General features: G+C 51.5%; 1 protein-coding gene across 2 annotated transcripts in view; it reads right to left on the bottom strand.

The window, feature by feature from the left end:
- VRTN (vertebrae development associated) overlaps window positions 1-6,677 on the bottom strand; it is a 13,120-nt gene extending 6,443 nt beyond the window's left edge. Inside the window, exons 1-2 of one of the 2 annotated variants that reach the window (XM_018083040.2) lie at window positions 6,652-6,677; window positions 1,467-1,599 (exon numbers count right to left, since the gene is read on the bottom strand). The gene's annotated coding sequence lies outside the window, so the exon portion shown is untranslated. Of the gene's footprint in view, window positions 1-1,068; window positions 1,378-1,466; window positions 1,600-6,651 lie in introns of those variants that run through there. The other variant, XM_018083041.2, reaches the window with a different exon arrangement.
- Window positions 6,678-7,309: the final 632 nt, after the last annotated feature.

The following is a 7,309-nucleotide window of genomic DNA, read 5'->3' as shown; positions in this document are numbered from 1 at the left end:
GTGGGTGTCACTGCAGCCCCAGGGTTGGCACACTCTATGTGTGTCTGCCCACAATCCTTGCTTGTTCCTGAGGAGGCTACATTCCTTCCATTCTGCTAGCTAGGAGATAGCCTTTCCTTTCCCCTCCCCAAGTGATGCCCTTTACCCGTCAAGGCCAGGCTGGTGGGACCCCCGGCCTCCTAAGGCAGATGAAGATCAGCTGTATTGCTCTTCAAAACTTTCTCATTTGTGAGAGGCACCCAAATGACAGCAGCCTTTTCCCTGTCCTCGGTTCTGGGCAGCCTTCTGAACAGCCTTGCATCTGCCTGCCCATGCCTGGGCCCTCCATGGAGCTGCCTTCTTCCCCACTATGTCTGCCCCGCTGTCTCCCCAGCCTAATCTCGGGACCGAGATCCCCCTCCTTAACTCCTGCTTTCACAATGGGTTCATCCTGTCCCTCAGGCATCACGTGAGGCTGTGCAAACAGCAGGCACATCAGGCACCTCACTCCTACATCGCTAAACTGCCAACACCAGCTCCACCCCATAGCCTCTTCACTCATCCAGAGCCCTAGAGCTTCCTCCAGGACCTGTCTCATCCCAAGTTACACCACCCCAAAATAGGACCCTAAGGAGCCCATCTGCTCTTAGGTGTGAGGGCAGGGCACGTTTTAACAACAGAGGTCAGAGTTTGGTCAACAGGGAAGACTTGGGCTCTTTGCTGTCTGGTCTTGGTGTGTCTCCTGTGTGTGTAGCTCTGGTTGCAGGCAGCAAGTAGTTTTTTCTCCCCACAACCCCCTCAAACCCAGTGAGGGGCAGAAAGTAATTCCTGATGCCAGAGACTTCCCGCGACACCCTTGGGGAACCTCACCTTGGCACTCATTTCTACTGCAGCATTTGGTAATGAGAGGGCATGAGGGATCACCACATATGGGACTCTTGTGCAATTCAGGAAGAAACTAAACACAGATGTTTCAAACAGGGTAAATATGCCTAGCTCCCTCTCCTGCTGCTTTCCCTTCCACATCAGTCCAGGAGCAAGCATTGCCGCACAAATCAAGGCATACCTTCACTGCTCAGAAGCACATACCCCAGAGCATTTTTTCCCACTTCTCTTGTCTCACATCTGAGCCCAGGAACGCAGGGGGACGCCAGGCAAGGAGGGTTTGACAGGAGGAATTGGCTCCCTGGAAGCTGTGAACTGGCTGCTTGACAGTCCTCCCAGCCTCAGTTAGGAGTCACCACCCCAGGTGATACTGAACTCCAGCCTTCCATGCTCACAGAGGTCACTCTCAATGGATACAAAGAAGCTACACAGCAAGGAAGAGAGACCTAAACCATCCCTTGGCGAGCTTTCCCCCCCCCTCAAGCAATCTTTGTGTCTCTAAAGCCAGCTCTACTCTCGGTATCAAGCCATCAAGTCCCAGCTCTTTCTCCTCTACCCCGCCCCTGTACCCCGCCCCTCACCCGGCAGGCTGGTGTTCATACCCACAGCTGCTGAGCTTCCTTTCTCATCCTTCATCCTTTTAACTTCTTTGGTTGCAAATGTAAAGTAGTGCTCACAGGACATTGAGACACTGGTAAATGCCAGAGTCAGCAGGGTCAGTGATTAACATAGGAGCTGGAAAACACACAAAGAGACAGCCTGGGCAGTTCTGTTATGCAGATGACTGCACACACACGCTTCCAGCTTATAAACAAGTAGTTAACATTTTTCTGTTCCTTGAAGGAGTTAGGTGGGGGACCAGAATACTTCCTGCTTTGCTGCAGGATGCTTCAGCATGAAGGTAGGTCATGGAGACTGGCTGCCAGCAGCTTTTCTACCTGTTGTGCTTTAATCTGCCTGCTGCAGCCCAGTTTCTCTCAGACAAGACACACAGAAAAGGTGCAGAGATGTTCAGCTGCAGGGGGTCTCAGGCCACCATGTTTCTAGCCTTGCTGGAAGGCAGGTTTTACTGCTCCAAGTTTGGGCCTGGAGTCTTCTTCCAGGTCAAGAGCAACCTCTGTGTTCAGCAGATAAACTTCTTGTTGACTTGAACCTTATGAGGAAGGGTGTCTCAAGGACTTGGTGCTATGTTCTTGTATAATAAGGTAGGGCTTCCTCTGGTTCTGTCACTGAATGTGACAATCTTGACAGTACCACACATGGGGACAAAATTTAAACACTCAGTTATGCACCCCATCAGGAAGGTTCCCCAGTTCTGCCTCCAGTGCCACCTAGGGGACCTCCAGGAGTGGAGGGAGTCAGAGCACCCTACCCACTGCAGGGCTGTCCATGGCTGGACCAGAGGAGACTATTCAGATAGGATGGGATATGACTGAAACACCTGGGGCAGCTGAATGCCATTTGGGGCAGGTCAGACTGTGAGCCAGTTGCCAAAACCACCTCTGGAATTGGAATAGGTTGACTCAAACTAATCTATGACCCACTTATGATCTATACATGGGCTAAACTGACATGTCCATCCTCTTAAAGCCCTTGCTGGTGACTTTGCTTCTGTTTTCCCCATCTTTCTCCCTCCAGAGCACTGCAGAATCTGAATCTGAGTGCTGTCATCCTTCTGAGAAGTCAGGGGAGCTGGGACTGCTGAGGGGCTGACAGAAATGAGAGCATGAGGGTCCTAAGTGTGCTGTCTTGGCTGGGTTTCTCTCCTGTGCCTGGCATTGCTCTACAAGGAAAGCAATGAGCAGAGCTTGCAGTCTGAATTGGAAACAGAAATAGGGTTGCTACAGCTGCAATATACCTACCAGTCTTAGGGGAAAGGAATGTCAAGTGGTTCTGGTGTGATTGTACCCAACAGGGAACTGGAAAACATGGAGTGTGCACCAATTTTTGTAGTAACTTGTTCAAGGTGAATGACAGAAGTCCTGTTTTGGAGTTCATATCATCTGGTACTTCTCATTCCCAGACCTGAAACCACCTCTGAACCCACTACCTCATGCCTGTGCTGGAGCCCTTAAAGTGATGATCAGAGAGACTGACTGTTGGGCTCTGTGTAGAGGTCCTGTTAGGCATCCTTCTGTCTGTGCATGCCCTGGGCAGTGCTGGACACCAGCAGACAGTGGATTTTATTCAGTTCTGCTCACATCACACTGAGAGGGAAGGTGACAAACTGCAAGGAGTTTTCAGCCAAAAGCAATATTGCTGGAGCGATTGAATTATAATAGGAGACGGTGAGGAGAAATTCTATTTGGTGATGCTGAAGTAAGAACTGGCAGGCAGTGACATGGAGTGCGTCAACCTCAGTGAGCGAGAGCAGTTTACAGGAGTGACTTCAGCCACGTGACTGAGGACAGAGGGGTGGCACACTGGGCAGAAGTATGTGGCCTGAACTTTAGGACAGTTTGGTGGCAAGGCCCAGCCAGGAGTTTCATCTCCCAAGGGAAGTGGAGAACTGACCTACGCATTAGATCCCACCTTGGACAAGAGACTGAGGCCCCTAAGTCTCTCCCATACCCTGTTGCCCTCCTCCTTTGAAGTGACTAAGAGCTCAGGGTCATTCCCCTTCCTCCAGCACCCCTCAGTGCTGCCTCCTTCCCATCCTTTAAAGAACACCCAGAGCCCTCAATGCTGTTCTCTCTGACCTAAGATCCCTTCTTGTGGGACCAGGGAACCTAAGTGCTGTCTCCTGAGAGTCACCCAGAGTGCCGTGTCCCTCTCCTAATGGTGACTGCCTCCCAGTTCATCTTCTGGGTGCTGTTCAGCACTGACCAGTCTAATGCATCATGAGTGCACAGGAGAGCTAGGTCTGCCTGTTCCTTGCCCTGGGATACCAGAACCCTGACAGTAGGTCCCATCTCTAATTCACCTCTGCTCAGCTCGGGACTGTTTTGCCTTCTGGCTTCTGTCCAGCTGGCCTCCCTCTTCCTTCTCACTCTGTGAGATTGGAGGGAAAGTTTAAAATTGGTCTTGGCACTGTGCACTTGTTTCCCGATGCCCCATGAGGCTCCCTGGCACACAGGAGGAAATTAAACATGAAGCACTAAGTGCGGTACCAAAGCACCAAGCAAGGACCAGGAGTCTTGGCCATATCCTGGGGTCCTGGCCATGGGTGGCAGGGATGGGGGAGAGCTGGGAACTGCAGGAGATTCAAAGTCAAGATCAAAGCATTTCCCTCTGAAGCCCTAACACTCTCCTTCCCTCCCACTTGCACATAAAAGCACTCTGCCCTCAGCGGGCTCTCCACTGGGGAGGGTGGGTGGAGGAGGGGTCTGCTTTCCCCCTCGTTTTTCCTGTGTTGCTAATAATTCTTCTCGTAGGTGAAATGATGAAAATCCTTCACCTCTCATCCCCCATGCCTTCTTCTTACCCAGATCCAAAGGGCCTCAAGCTGTTTCAATGGCTATGAGTTCATGGCAGACCTAGCCTGCTTTGGGGTGTTACCAGCCAATGCCAGCATGGGGGAGATGCAACAAGAAAAGCCTTTGAAGTGTACAGTAGAAAGACACTGTTAGAGGCAAAGCACAAGGAAGGAGGATTGAAAAGAAAGCAGAGCAGTTTGGCCCACAGGAGGGGGAAAGGCTAATTAAGGCACAGAGTGTGGAGAAGGAAAAGGCAGAATCATTAAGATATCCCAGCAGGAGCCCACGGTGTGGCTCCATGGAGGTTTAAGCCATGCTGAGCCTGGCCTCTGCTAGTTGCCTCCCTCCGTTCCCCATTCCCACCCTTCTCTTTGGGGTGACACAGGAGTGTGAGGGACTCTCTCAACTAATTCAGGTTGCTGGTCCAGCTGAAAATTAATTGGTTTATTTCATACCATAATGCAGACAGAGCTGAAACTGAGGGTGGCAGCCTTCATTACCTCTCCCTTACTAATGATCTGACAGAGGGCTAAAGCTTGGAGGTGATCCCAAACTGAAGAAGCTGCAAACTCCAGTGAGGATGGGCACATATGAAGAGACTAGAAACTGGAAACATGGGCAGGAAATGGTGGATTCGGTTTTGGAAAGCCCAGGAAGGGGATAATCTTCTGGCAGTGCTTCATTATGCAACATCACACAAAGCCAGCAGCATTAAGAAAGACCTGTGAAAGAGGGAAAGCAAGCTGCAGAGTCAAGGGTGCAGTTTTGTGTTTCTGTGATCAGACAGCTGCTGCTTCCTTCAGAGAACACCCAGAGCCACTTGCCCCTCAAAGACAGTGAAAAATGGCTTTGTCAGGCTTCTCCCTACATCCCAGCTACAGGCCAACAGGCAGAGAGGGACCACAGGGAAATGGGAACACAGAGGGTACCGCTGTGAGTCTGGGGGTGCAGGAGGATCTGGCTTTTCTCACTGGTCCAGGACAGGGCAAAAATGCATCTAACAGCAGGCAGGGGAGGATGGGGGATGGGATGTTTCACACCTAGCAAGCAGGAGCAGATGGGGCTGGATTTAAACACCACAAGGAATTCACTCACACTGCCTCAAGGAGTCCAGGACCTAGCAAGCCATGCCCAGCCCTCTCTTCCCTGGATTCATGGCACTTTAGTGACAGGTTAGCAATGCAGAGGGGTTTCTCTAGGGTCTGTAGCTAGTCAGGGAGCTGAGATATGGCCCTTCAGTGCAAACATAAACCCCTGCTCAAGTTGTGATTCCCCAGTCCTTTCCCAAGCCCTGCCCCCAGGCACACACACTGGAATGACCATGGTGTTTGCTGGGGGAGAAACGTGAGAAGTAGAGCTGGAGTGCTGTAAAAGATGTAAATGTTTCTGTGCTGAGAGCACAGAGTGTCTAGGGCATAGCCTCCAAGGGGGGATGGAGAGTCACCGAGAAGGCACTTCTCTTTTGTTCTTGATCTTGGCTGACTTAGGAGGGTTCCCAGGAAAAATCCTGAAGCTGATACACTAAAGAGAGCTCACTTGTGCTTTATCAGGTGGTGGTCATGGGGTGACAGGGACAGAACAAAGGGTAGGGAGGAGGAACAGGTAGGAGGAAGGGCTTGGGATAGGCAGTTCTGGCCATCTCAGATCCTCTGGCTCCCTTGGTGCTGAGAAGTCATTTCATCAGTTGGGAAGGGAAGGGGAGGAATATCCCCTTGTCATAAAGTGGACAAGAGAGCAAAGGAGTCAGTTCAGTCCCGGTAAGTACTGAAAAGATGACACACACAATTGCCACAGCTGCAGTACTGCACCGTGAGAGGATGTGACTGCCTGGGAGCAACAGTTGCCCAGGTCTGATGCAACAGCTGAGAAAAAAAACCCAATTCTTTTAACATAAAAATTAGTCATCGCTGAGGTCAGGTTTTCAGAGGGCTGATCTCTGCCCTCTGAAGCTTAAGCTTTAGGTATGACTGATAGCATTGTGAATGCAGTAAAAGAGCTGAGAGGAGATGAGGACAAGGAGAAAGGGACACTGCTTAGGGACAGGGCCATTTACTGAGGAAACAGATTGATGTGTCTTCTTGCATCCCTGAGTACATATGCTCTGATTTTGTGTATTGAAGTATTTGGACCACTGAGCAGGTAGAAGCAGAGCAAAGATGAAGGAGGATGAGGGAAGAGAAAGAGGGCTGGGAGGCAGGGAACTGGGAGAAGAACAAAGCTACTTGGTGTACAGGAAGGGGTGTGTGCAGAATCCCAAAAGCTCTGCAGAAGAAATGGCATCAACAGGATGGTAGGTGTGAGACACACGAGGAAGGGATGCAAACTCATAGGATCCCTCATCCCTTATCATCAGACTTGTCCAGAAACTTACTTGCTTTGAAACATTTCACAACCCAGAATTCCAGGTTATGAAACCAGAAGTCAGCCCAAATCCGGAAAAAATAACTGTTGGTTTCTGTATGAAACTTGGGATCACTGAGAAGCCAGAGAGAGTCCATTCACTGGCACAGCCCATTGCTGCTTTCTTGAAGTCCCTCCCTACCCTCTGCCTGGGTTTTCGTGCTGCCCCACTCCAGTTCATGCAGGAGAGTGGGGAGCACACACCTCCATTCACCATCACGGTGGGAATCGCTGCCTTATCCCAAGGTCTCCACTTGAGAAACCCCCTGCAGTGGCCACCACAAGTTGTGTGTCCTTTCGAAGCAACCTGAAACTTCACTGCTGACCCTAAAATAAGCCAAACATGCAGAACCAGTCCTCCTTTCTTGTGTCCCCTGTGACAGGTGGACAGTACCCGCTGCCCAGGGGAACCGTCCCTCAGCCTCTGGGATCCCCAGAGGGAGCAGGTTGCTCCCGCCCAGCTCCTTCCTCAGGGGAAGAGGGGTTAGTGCCTGGTTTCTGCAGCCCTGCTGCCTGTGGCTCGGCCCTGGAGCGTGCCCGGCAGCCACGGGCCGGCTGTGTGAGGGGGCGGGTGGGATGGAGGTGCGGGACGGGAGCGCACCCACGGCCCCGGGATCCCCCGCCAGGTC

Source organism: Manacus vitellinus, unplaced genomic scaffold, assembly GCF_001715985.3.
Source record: "Manacus vitellinus isolate BGI_N305 unplaced genomic scaffold, ASM171598v3 scaffold_6_pilon, whole genome shotgun sequence".
Taxonomy (NCBI): Eukaryota; Metazoa; Chordata; class Aves; order Passeriformes; family Pipridae; genus Manacus; species Manacus vitellinus.
Note: the sequence above shows the minus strand (reverse complement) of the source record. Positions and strands in the feature narration are given on the sequence as shown.